A 13473-nucleotide genomic window follows, 5' to 3' on the forward strand; every position below is an offset into this window, starting at 1 on the left:
CTTGACATGACACACATGCTCCATTTTTTTCAGGATCCCATAATTTCTAAAGGCCTTAAACCCTTGTGCAGCTTTTATTTATGACACTTGCCTGGTCCCTAAAAGCATGGGAGCATGCACTGCCCAAGGAAGCCCTCAGTTCATCACTGAGAGGGAAGTGAGAACATATCAAGAGATTGTGATGAAACATGAAGAAATAGGCTTCAGTTTTAAATCAATGAGAGCTTTTGCAGGCCCATTCCCAGAGAACTTTGATGGTAGGATCTTTAACTATGTGTCTCAGATAATTTTGTATAAACTTTCGTTGAGATCAGGCATTAAAATACCACTGAGAGTCACGTAGTAGAGCAGCCCTCTGACCAGTATGTGCATCATCTGGAATGCTTGCCCAAAACACGGGTTTCCAGAGCCATCCCGCCCTACTCCACCACTGAGGTGCTGGCTCAGTCAGTGATACTAAATCAGGGAAGCTTTGACCTCATTTCAAGAAATCACACTGTGACAGACACCTATAGAGATGCTCATGAAGCTTACAACCCCCTTGGTCACAAATGGGCCAATGCAGCTCACAGCTGGTGTTTAGAGGCAGCAGATGGCACAGGGGAGGCCATCTGCCCCAAGTTGGGCCTGTTGGATTCTCTCTCCTGACCACTCAAACTTGGAATTCAGTGAGCCTAATGATCTCCACTCAGTATCCACTGGAAGAAGGCAGAGACTGGAAGTTAATGCAAAGTTAATGCAAAGTTAAGGATGGCCATCTTCTGCCTCATGTATTCAGAAGCAAAGAAAGCTAATCCTTTTTTTTTTAGATTTTATTTTTTTATTTGACAGAGAATGAGCGAGAACGTGAGCATAAGCAGGGGGAGCGGGAGAGGGAGAAGCGGGTTTCTCACCAAGCAGGGAGCAGGATGTGGGACTCAGTCCTAAGACCCTGAGATCATGACCTGAGCCAAAGGCAGATGCTTAACCCACTGAGTCACCCAGGCACCCTGAAAGCTAATCTTCCAAAGAAATGAAGCAGTAGTGCTGAGAAAAACAAAATAATGTAGCCCTATTCTAAGGTACAGTAATTGCTATGACAAACATACCCAAATTTCAGTGACTTAATGCAATAACATTTTATTTCTTGCTCATGTAACAGTCTACTATGGTATCTTTTGATCAGTACCACTATTTCCATCCTGTGGTTCTGCATATAGGAAGTTTTTATGGGCCAGGCCTGGGAGCAGCACATACACTCGAATGGCCAGAAGTCAGCCACATGGCCCTGCTTAAAGACAAGGCATGCCTAGAAATGTGGTTTAGCCATGTGCCCCAAGGTAAAAGGGAAATGGAGTTTGGTGAACACACAGCAGTCCCTACCACCAGCTCCCAAGAGAGAAAAGTTAAAAGAACACTTGCCAAACTATTATCAAGAAAGAAACAAAGGAACAGGGGCCCCTGGGTGGCTCAGTTGGTTAGGCATTCAAATCTTGATTTCGGCTCAGGTCATGATCTCAGGGTCATGAGATCAAACCCCACATCAGGCTCTGCACTGAGTGTGAAGTCTGCTGGAGATTCCCTGCCTCTGTCCCTCCTGCTCATTTTCTCTCTCTAGGTAAATATAAAAATCTTTTTAAAAAATGAACAAATAATAAAACAGAAAATAAGAATGGTGAGGATGTGGAGAAATTGGAACCCTCATGCATTGTTGGTGGGAATGTAAAATGATGTGACCACTGTGGAAAACAGCATGGAGGTTCTTCAAAATTAAACATGGGACTCCCTAGGCTCCAGAATTCCACATACCCAGAGAAATTGAAAAAGGGAATTGAATAGGTACTTGCACACTCCTGTTCACAGCAGCATTATTCACAAGAGACAGAAGATGGAAACAATCTGATCTGTTAACCTCATTAACAGATGAATGGATATACAAAATGTGGTTTATCCATCCATACTATGGAATACTATTCAGCCTCAAAAAGGAAGTAAATTCTGACATCATAACGTCCCAAAAGTACAAATATTATGATTCCACTAATACGAGATTTCTAGAGCAGTGATATTCATAGAGGTAGATAGTGGAATAGTGGTCACCAGGGGCTGGAGGGGGAGGGGTGGGATGTCTCTAGGCCGAGTTTATTCCTGAGCTACAGACATTAATGCAAACAAAAAACAAACAAAAAACATTTACACTCAGGTTCCACACATCCTATCTGAATACCACCCTCTGCTCTCTGGAATCCCCTCCCCTGCTCCTCCTTCTCCATTCTCTATCTCAGCCAATAGCTCTGTTTTCAGTTGCCCAAACATCCAAGGAATTATTCTAAATATTCTCTCTCCACCCCCACCATCAAAACCATCTGTTCAGCCAGAAGCAATGTACCCATCCTTTGTGTCACTGCTCTAGCCCAGGCCTGCTTCATTCACCACATTCATCGCTAACAACTTGCTGATTGCTTTCAATACCTTCAACCTCTTTCCATCCTTTGCCCACCCTTTCCCCAGAGAGATCATTCCAAAGTATTGGTCTGATTGCATGCTGCCTGACTGCCACCCTGACTCATTTGTCCACCTCTCACCCTCCAGACAATGGACATGAGACTCTTCACAGTACCAGTGTTGCCCGTTTCCTCCCACACACCCCCTCTCCCACAGCGCCCAGCTCACTCCTCACCCTGGGCCACTTCCCAGGCTTCCATGACTTTGCAACGCTATTCCCCCTGCCTGGAGTACCTTTCTCATCGCCTCCTTCACTTGGTCTCTTCCACTTCTCTGTCAAGAGTCAGGTCAGACATCACCAATTCCTGAAAGCCTTTTGTGACTCCCCATCCCTATCCCTCATCTAGGTTAGTTGTGAGTTTGTTTCCTCTCAACTTTGCAGATGGTCCTTGTGTGTTCATTTCTCCAACCACTCAGCCACCAACTCTTAGGTCAGGGACTCGGCTTTTGCCTCCGGGCCACCAAAGCCCATCTCTGTGTCTGGCATGGGGTGACACTCAGCAAATGTCTGTGGTCACCATTAAGGGGTACTCATTATTTCCTGGGAAATGCTATAAAGACAAGGTGCCAGTGGAAAACAAAACAAAAAACACCAGACGTACATTGACACGCTCATTGCACATTCAGTCAAATCTGGATTTGGGAAGATTTGTTTTTTGGACCACTGACCATCATGCAAGCTCCCCTATGCTAGGGGAGCAGAGCTGAAAGCAGCACTTTTCCCATCCCTGACTCCATCCCTCAACTGACTGTATTCAAGAAAGCAGACACTGAAAATAATGAAACACAATTGGAAGCTAATGAAATACTCATTTGTACGAATCCTGGCCATGCTTCTACACGGGAGTAGTTCCGTTTACATCTCTAGAAAGAAAGTCTGGGTTTCATTTTGTAAACTCAGACCAGAAATAAGGTGCCTAAAGACATCTTGACACTCCAGCAGTGTTTTAGAGAATTCTACATATTGCACATTGGCTGATGACACCACCACTCAGAAATGTGACATTTTCTTACAAAGGAGAAACTATCCCTTATCCATAATCTGACAAGTCACTTCCGAAAGCTGAGTTAGGGCTGGTTTGCTCCAAATTCCCAGAAGAACAGATGCATGCAATTTCTATTTATAGGTTAAATCTAGTCACTACAAAAATGCACAATAACAAAAGGTCATTACACCCTTAGGGGATAACCTACTTAAAAGGAAAGCCACTGGTCTCTAAGAAAGCACAGACCACAGAAGGCTTAACCCCAGCCTTGCTTCAGTGGAATTTGACCTGTGTAACTATGTCCCCACCTCATATAACAGTTCTCTAGCAGCACTTCTCCACAGGCTTAATACAAACCTTGCTTGCTGCCTATCCTGATCTGTTTCTGGCACTTGGTATTTTGTGGGACTGGATTGAGTTAAGAGAGCTAGACAGTTTCTGTTGCTAGCAGCATGAATATATGAATGAAGGCATGGCAAATCCAAGTGCTCTAACTTCAAGAGAGGACAGGCATGGGGTGCCTGTCAGGATCAAAGGTAAAATCTCTCTCCTCTTGGCCCTAAAAATATTGAAAAGTATTTCATGGTATGAATAAACCACATCTCATTCCTTCTGTGGATGAACATTTCACGCAGTGTTCTAGCCCCCAATATTCATGCTTGCAATCCTTCATTTCTCACATTCTTCTTTTAAGAGTAATAGATCAGCTTCATTATCCCAATTTTAGGAATGTGGAAACCTTCCTCTTACAGAGATCACATGGGTACTGAGCATGAATGAGTATGACAACAGAGTTCAAAATCGTGTCACTTTTTTTTAAGATTTTATTTATTTACTCATGAGAATAAGTATTCATGAGAGAGCAACAGAGACACAGGCAGAGGGAGATGCAAGACCAGATCCCAGGACCCTGACCCAAAGGCTCAAATTGTTCAACCACTGAGCCACCCAGGTGCCCAAAATTGTGTGTCATTTTTTTTCCTGGCCCTCCCTGACCCTAATTCTTGCCCTCCACTATCATCAGTGTCCAGAAGATACATACCTGATTTCTAGAACCCACTCCCCACTGTTATAGTCCACAGTGCACAGGTGCTGCTAGAGGTCTGAGCCAGCATGGAAACCCAGAGGCTCTGCAGGCACCCTCAAATCTGAGACCATTCCCCCAACCTGGAGGGTTTCTAAAAGAACCCACCTCTTCAGGGCACTCAGATCTGCTTGGGTCACCAGCATCCCAGGCACCTCCTAGGACTGCAGGTGGTTATGATCCTTTTCCTCCTTCCAGGGTCACAAGGTCAGGGCCACAGGAAAATTACTGAAAACAAGATTGTTGAGGGGTGATTTGCCAATATCAAAACATACTATCATGCCACATTAATTAAAAATATCACAGAGCTCACACAGGAAAGGCAAATCAATGGAAAAGAATGAAGAGTCTGGATACTAGATGTAAACACACACACTCACAAATGTATTACATGGTACAAATATTTCAAATTGGCGATTCACAGAGAAAAGACTATTACCAAATACTGTTGAAATAATGGACTACTGGGACACCTAGGGGGTTCAGTGGTTGAGCGTCTACCTTTAGCTCAGGTCATGATTCCAGGATCCCGGGATCAAGTCCCACATCAGGTTCCCCACAGGGAGCCTGCTTCTCCCTCTGCCTATGTCTTTGCCTCTCACTCTGTGTTTCTCATGAATAAATAAATAAAATCTTTAAAAAAAATAATGGACTACCAGTTGGGAAGGAAAATGAAGATTGATCATTATCTTCCATTCCATATCCAAATAAGTTCTGAATAGGTTAAGGTTCAAATTTTTTTTAAAAAGAAAAAGATCTCATAAACTATCCAGGGAAAAGATTGATAGGTTTAAACTTTTCTATGGTTAAAAAAAAACAGACATATGGCATACGTTTATAGGTAAATAAATGCATCTTTACCATGCAACATTTTAAAGGTGAATATACAAAGGCATCTTACAAATCAATAAGGGAAAGAGGGATTATCCACAAAAAAGGGGGGGGGGCAAAAAACAAAGAGGTCATTTACAAAAGTTAGAGATACCACAAAATGCTGGTAGAGATCAAAGAAAGTCGCATTAAACAACAATGATATATCCAATTTCACCTATCAGATTGGCAAACACTGAAAAGAGTGATCCTACCCAGGGTTGGCTAGGCAGTAGCCAAGGGAAATAAGGCCCTTTTATCCACTGCTTGTGGGAATGGAAACTGATACCCTTTCAAGAACACAGTCTGGCCCTAGGTACCCAACTTCAAAATACGTGTATCATTTGACTGGCAACTCCACTTCTGGGAATCTATCCTGGAGAAACAGTCCCTCAGGTATGGGAAGTGGAGGCACACACACTGTGTGGTCAGTCCTGTGGGGATGGGAATGCGGCCAAGGGACCTAAGGCAGGTCCCAGGGGCTAGAGAGCAGAGAGGAGAGGACACTGGGAGACTTACTAGAGGAGGGGTTGCTGGAGATGAGTTTTGGAAGACAGGTGGAAGGAAGAATAAAGGGGATGGGAGGATAGAGGTAAGACAGAGAGAGAAACTACGCACCCGGGGACATAAGCAGGGCCCCGGGGCTGGGGGCAAGGAAAGCGGAGGAGGGGAGTCAGTAACAAAAACGCCAATGAAGGCCACTCGTGATCCCCACTTCATGGATGACACACTGAGGTTTGGTTACACAGCTCAGGTGGACAGAGCTGCTCACATAACTTGGAAAGATAGAGTGGGCATTTGAGCCAAGGTTCCTCTGACTGTGGAACGCAGGCCAGGGTGGGGGATATGGGCTCTCTCCTGATGGCCACCGTGGAAGGTGTGTAGAAGGCACGTGGAAGGGGTACATTCGCCTTCCCCAGGTTTGCTCTGGTGGCAGTGTGGAGAGCGGATCAGAGGCCTCCCAGGAAGAAAGAAGACAAGCAGGTAGACATCTGTTGCAAGACGATGGATGAGGAAAAGTGAAGCAGGCATGGAGCAGTGGGGGATTTGAGAGAGAAAAGCCACAAGACTTGGGGACTTGTTGAGTGAAAGGAGTGGGAGGCACAGTCTGCAGTGACTCCTGCTGTCACCTTGACACTCCAGGATGAGCAAGTGTTAATATACAAACAATTGCTCTTGCTTCTTGGACACACCTCTGTTCACATCTTTGCTCTCAGCCTCCCCTCCCATGAAATATCATCCCCAGGTGCCTTCACATTGAAATCCCATAGTTCAAAACCTGTCTCCAATGCTACCTCTTGTCTCATGAAGTCACAGAATACTCTTCCTCCACCCCACTTAGAGTGTCAACATTTTGTGTTGGCCTCTATCTGCCTGATAGTTCTTCAGTCAGGCAGATACCCTGTCTTCCTTGCTTGTTGGTCTCCTGAAGGCAAGGACCATATGGCCACATCATACCCTTTTCCATGTGTTTTGCAGTACAAAGCAGAGGCTCTTGTACATGATAGACATTTAAATAGTTGAAATAAAGAAAACAAATAGCTCTCCCCTCTTTCCTCTCTTAGATTTTGCCTCCTCAGCTTTTAGGAAAGAAATCGCTTAAATGTTTCTTGCTCCAGAAACCAAAAGAGTTGGAAGGAAGTTTTGGAATGCCTGCGGGAGATTTTCTTAATCCTTAACTGGCTGATAACACTGCAGGAAACTAGCTTAAGGAAAACAGTGATGAAACTGTAAGGTCCTATTACCACTTCCCTGCTCTACTGAACAGGACATTTTGAGAGTAATTTCCAGTGGAATGTCTTCCAAATGTATATAAATAGTCACGGTCAGCCTGGTGAAAGTGTGTGTTTCCAAGATGAACTGATAAACTAAGCAAGATAAAAGAGGTCAAGTGGACAAGATGGATTGCGTAGGACATTTATAGACAAAGTTTGCGCATTTTGCTGGAAAGCAAGTGCATAAGAGCTCAGACTATGGCTCTGCCTCATTTTAGAGAGCACAGTACAAAACTTTAATCTCAAAAACAAAGATAAATAAACAAATAAGGGGAGACTGTTTACAGAACCAAAATTTTCCAAACTCTCTAGTAAGTCAGGCACAAACAAGATATTCATGCAAGAAATCGGGCTGATCCTTGGTAAAAACAAGTCAACTCAAAACCACTCACCATGTAATACTTTGGCCATTATAGTGACACAATGAGGCCCCTCCTAGAATTGTCTTTCCTTTCAATTAATCCATATGCCAAACCAGAATTTTCCAAAGTGTGCTGCCTAGAACACTAACCCCCCCAAAATTTCCCATCAAGGGGGTTCCATGGTCAAAGACATTTAGGAAATGTTTAAGGCTCTCCATGTGTCTTGGCATCATGCAGGCTCTGAAAAGTCTTTTATAAACTTTCACTCTTCTTAAGCATGTGTTTTCCAAGTTATTTGGTCATGCAACCTTCTAAAAGGAGCAAAAGTAAAACCATAGTGAGGTTGAAACATTGTTCCCCAAAACCCAGTTGGGGAACCTCAAGATATTACCATCTCTGGTTTTCCTTCCTTCTTCTGAACCTCACCTCTTCCCTTCAAAAGTCAATAGTCACATTGCTCATTCCCTCAGAGCCCAGAGAGAGCACTAGAAAACATGAAGAGATCATTTAATTCATTTATGGATAATGACTTTTTATTACCTCTCCCTGGAAGCAATTGAATTTTTACTGAGGGCCTCTGAAATACAATGGCTAAATTTAAAAGAACACTGCAACTGCCAAGACTTTCGTGCCTCTGTATCACATCAGGAAGTCACCTCTTCTTTTCATGTGTAGGTTCCCCACCAGGAAGGCATAGGGAAGTTACTCTCCCTCTCCCTGCCATCAAAGCAACCACAGCAACAACAAAATATCATGTGGGCTACCATTCACCCTCACCTTTACCTCGTCATGCTTTAGGGATCAAAATAAGTATTGTTTCCTCCTCCCTGACCCCTGGACTAGCATAACAAATGGGGTGATCCACGTTCATAACACCCAGGACATCCCTCTGCCCTGTCTCCATAGCATTTATCACTCTATATGCCATAATAGTTCACTTCACTGTCTCAACCATCATCTCTCTCTGTCTCATCCTCTTCTGTATGCCCAGAGCCTGGTCCAGGACAGAGTATATCACAGGAAATCAACAATCTAATAAATGGAGAAATGTGTTGGTTAGTTAATTGGTTGGTTAACTTCTAATTCCTATGGGACTAACAATCCCATTTCCAAGAAGAAATTCAAAAGAATATGAATGTATGAAACAGACTACACCAGTGAGAGTCTAATGATCCCATTCAGCCATACATTCTATGTGAGCATTGCCATATAAGGCATTACAGAAGAAACTACAGGAAGATAAAAGATTTGTAAGATCGGATTCCTGCCTTCAAGGAATTTAAAATAAAGAAGGAACAATCATAATCTTCTACTAGCCTGCAACATGGCTGATGCAGGAGAGCATTTCTGAGAACCTGAACATCCTCTCCATCTGCTATTAAGAACACAAACATATATTAGATTGAAAGTTTCACCCTAGCCCCCAGTGCCAACAGCTTAAAATAGGGTAGCTTCCCGTGCAAGGAGGGCTGCCTACAGGATACCAAACAGACTTTGTGTGTTTCTGTTACTCAATACTGTGTAGGCACTAACACAGCAAGCATAAAATGCAAGGGACCAGGCTTACAGGGGCTGAGGAAGTCGGGGTGGAGCTATGCGGCTTTGCTGGTGTGTGTGATAGCAGCCGAATGGGGAACATCTGTGTCCTGTCAGAGTTTCCTAGAGGTCTTCTCTAACTGCAGTGTGAGCAAATTAAGATTGATAAATTGTAGGGCTCTTTCTGGCTTTAAAGATCCCAGATGCTCTGCTAAATTAATGGATGCTCTATCTCCACTCAATCTGACACCAAAACAGAACTTTGAAAACATACCAGACCTCCACTCCCCCAACCCACTGAGCACACCCAGGGCAGTGCTCCTTCTTTCAGCTCAGATTCCAAGGAGCACATCCATATATCTAGTTGGCGACTGTGTGCATGCGTGTGTGTGTGTGTGTATACATACGCGCACATGTACATTTTCAGACTAGAACTTATCTTCACTATAGGGCATGTGTACACAATCTTGACCAACAAATGTACATCTGTTGACACAAATTGCCCAATGAAGTTCCTTGAACACCAAACTGTCCATTACAGAATAATTCCAAGAAAGATGAGATCATTTGTATCATTTGGAAACCACTGTTTTACTCAGACATAACACACTGCTAATAATAATACCTAAGACTATTCTTTTCTTATTCTCCAGCACTGAGTTCACTAACCTAGTTTTCTACATGGCCAACAGAATGTTTTATTTATATCAGTAGAAAATAATCACATGTAGCTTGAGGAAAAGTATTCGAGGCACTTAACCAAAGCTATTCTGCTTCTGTGAGATTCTGAAGATCAGATACAACTGGAGAACAGCGTCTTGGTGGTCACCCAAGTAAGCATGCAACTCCAAATGAAGCATCTCTAATAACGGTAGCTCCCTTTGAAAGAAACTGACTAGAAGGAAATATCCCTAACAAAGGAAAAGCATCCTAGGAAAATAAGCCAAAAAAAGAAGAAATGCCCTACAAATTCAGACCACTGGATCGTCTACTTCCATATTCTCTTTCCAATTAGGGCATTAGAGGAAATTAAATAGAGTTCATCCTCCAAGACATCATCTTCAGAAGTTTAAAATGTTCCTAAACATCCCTAAATTCTCCATCAAGGCTTGGTAACAATGATTTAAAACAATAATTTGTGGTGTTCAAACTCTTTCAAGCAAAGCATGCCTGGGTATGGGTCCCAAGTCAGTGGCCTCCAGCATGGGGACCACACTGGCTTCCTCAGCTGCTTGCTATCTGGTTTTCAAAGTTCTCCCATTTCCAGAGTCCAGTGATCATATCAGCAAGTCAGCTTTATTCATTCTCTCATTCATCCATTCAGCAAGTATTTATGGAGCATTTACTATACTACAACCTGGGATACATTGGTGAATAATAAAACTGTGGTCCTCAAAATCTGGTGCTGGGACCAGGAGCACCAGCATCAGCTGGGAAATTCTTAGAAATACAAATTCCTAGAAATATAAATTAGAAATACAAATTCTTAGAAATACAAATTCCTGAGCACCTGGGTGGCTCAGTAGGTTAAGCAGTTGCCTTAGGCTCAGGTATGATCTCAGGATCCTGGGATCAAGCTCCACATTGGGCTCCTCACTCAGTGGGGAGTCTGCTTTTCCCTCTGCTCCTTCTCCCTATACTCTCTCTCAAATAAATAAATAAAATCTTAAAAAAAAAAAGAAGAAGAAGAAATACAAACTTTTAGGTTCCACCTCAGACCTATCACAAACTCAAGGGGGGTGGCTAACAATCTGGTTTTTTAGCAAGCCCCCCAGGAGATCGGGAGGCACATTTAAGTTGGGGAATCCAGCACAGACTAAGGCTCGGCCCTCACAGAGTGCACCTTCTCGTGGACAAGATAGGCAAGAGTTAATAAATAACAAATGTGTAATATAACGTGAGGCAACAATTTTTAGCTGTTTTTTTTAAGTAAATCAGGAAACAGAGAGAAGAGTAATGGGGTGCTATGTCAGATAGGAGGGTCAGGGAAGGAAAACCTCCCTTTCGAGCAGAGCATGAAGCCAGGGCGCAGGACACACGCACAGGCAGCCCAGCATCATAACGGCATTCTGTCTCCTCTTGGACCTTCCAATAAACCAGACCACACTGGAGAGAAGCTTGTCTTACCAGCCATTCCATGATGCCTATGGGAATTCGAATCTTGAGGAAAAGTAAAACAATCTAGTACCTGCTCCAAACTTCCAACTAAGTTTTGAAATCAGAAGATACCAAAATAGCCCGAAGCCTCAATGATTTCACTTACCATTTGGAATAGACATAAGAGACCTTTTTGGCAGTGAAGATTATGAAAATATAGAATAGGTTGCCAAAGAAGACACAGGAATGCTCTCCTGAAGGAGAGATTATTCCTCAACACTTACAGTTCATGCGCAATTTTGGTGGGATGCAAGCCTGAAACAGGTGACCCTTTGGGGTCACATTGATGCCTGAGATCACAAACATCTGCTCTACTGTTTTTCCAATGCTTTTATTAAAAATCCTCAAACATGTGGAAGAACAGAGTGATGATCACACATAGATGTGCCATAAAGAATCCAAAATGATAACTTTTTGCCATATTTGGGGTTTTTTAAGATTTTATTTATTTGACAGAGAGAGAGCATGAGTGGGGGGAGCAGCAAGCAAGAGAAGGAGAAGTAGGCTCTCCGCTCAGCAGGGAGCCAATGTGGGGCTCGATCCCAGGACCCTAGGACATGACCTGAGCCAAAGGCAGATGCTTCACTGATGGAGCCATGTAGACACCCCTGTCATATTTGTTTTAGATAGATGATAGATAGATGATAGATAGATAGATAGATAGATAGATAGATAGATAGATAGACGATAGATAATAAATAGATATTGCAAGCCATTGGAAAATAAATGATATTGTATCCTTTACCCTTAAATAACAATCATGTATCTCCTAAAAATCTGTTTCTTCCTACAGAATCACAGTGTTATTACCACTCTTAAAATTATTAATAATTTTCTGATCTCTAATAATTTCTCATCCATACTCAAGCTTCAAAGGTTTCCTTTAATTACTTATTTAGGTAATAACTGCAATATGCTCATATTAGTTGGATAGAGTTGAACCAGAGTTTCATCTGGTTCTAAATACAGACGTAGATGTAGACATTGAAATTATACCAAAATTTGAGATGATGATCACAAACCCAAAGGTTATAATAAACAATTTGTGGGAAAATGTTAGAAAAGGAAGCAGGGATCCCAGAAAAAGACACTGAGCCTGCTATTGACTAAATGTTTGTGTCTCCTCAAAATTCATATGTTGAAATCCTCACTTACACACACGCCCCTCCACTGTGTGATAGCATTAGGGAGTAAAGCCTTTGAGAGAGAACTAGATCATGAAGGTGGAGCCCTCATAAAATGATTAATACCTTTAAAAAAGTAATAATGAGAGAGTTTGCTTCCTCTTTCTTTCTTTCCATTAAGTGAGGATAGAGCAAGAAATCAGCAGACTCTAAATCAGGAAGTGAGCCCTCCACCAGACACCAGATCTGCTAGCACCTACATCTTGGACCTCCAGGCTCCAGAACCATGAGAAATAAAAGTCTGCTATTTAAACCACCCCGTCTGTGATAATTTGTTATAGCAGCCTGAACTGACAAAGACAGAGTCTGAATATATTCATTCATTTATTCAGCAAATAGGCAGAGATGTACAAGACAGACACTCTCCCTGTATTCTGGGGGTCAGTTCAGCCAGCAGAGAAGTCAGAAGCAATGGGAATGCAATGGGAATCCCTTTGTTGGCTCAGGACCTACCTATCCCCTACATCTTTCATCTTGCTGCCAGTTAGATGGATCCTCCCATGGTTTAGAGGGCCCTGTGTCTCAGGGAGATAACCTGCACTTCTGGGATCAGAGTGCCAAGCAGACGGACACTGGATGACCAGTCAAGGTCATCTTGGATGGAGACACAAATACAAGAGCCAGGGGAATACCAGGTCAAGGAGTGTCCAGGCCAGGCTGAATGAACCATTTGCTTCTTTAGCATTTGAACAGAGGCAGAGGGGAAGGAGGGACGTCTCTCCTGCATTCCTTTTTTACAAGGTTTGTCTAAAAACTGGCAAATGCAAGACACAAAGCTTGACTCTCGGTGACAAAAGTAATCTGTAATACCATAATCATTAAACAGAATGGTAGAAATTCAAGAGAATATGAGGTCTATTCACTCAAAAAGCATTTATGGAACATCTATTGGACAGAAGAATCAATTTCAGAGCCTCAGACCATCAGATGCTAGTGCTGCCCTACACAAGGTTATAGAACTTTAGGAAGGAAAGTACCAGTGACTTTCAAAGGACACATAGCTATTGTGGTGGCACAGTCAGGCTTAAAACATAG

This window comes from Vulpes vulpes, chromosome 2, assembly GCF_048418805.1.
Source record: "Vulpes vulpes isolate BD-2025 chromosome 2, VulVul3, whole genome shotgun sequence".
NCBI lineage: Eukaryota > Metazoa > Chordata > Mammalia > Carnivora > Canidae > Vulpes > Vulpes vulpes.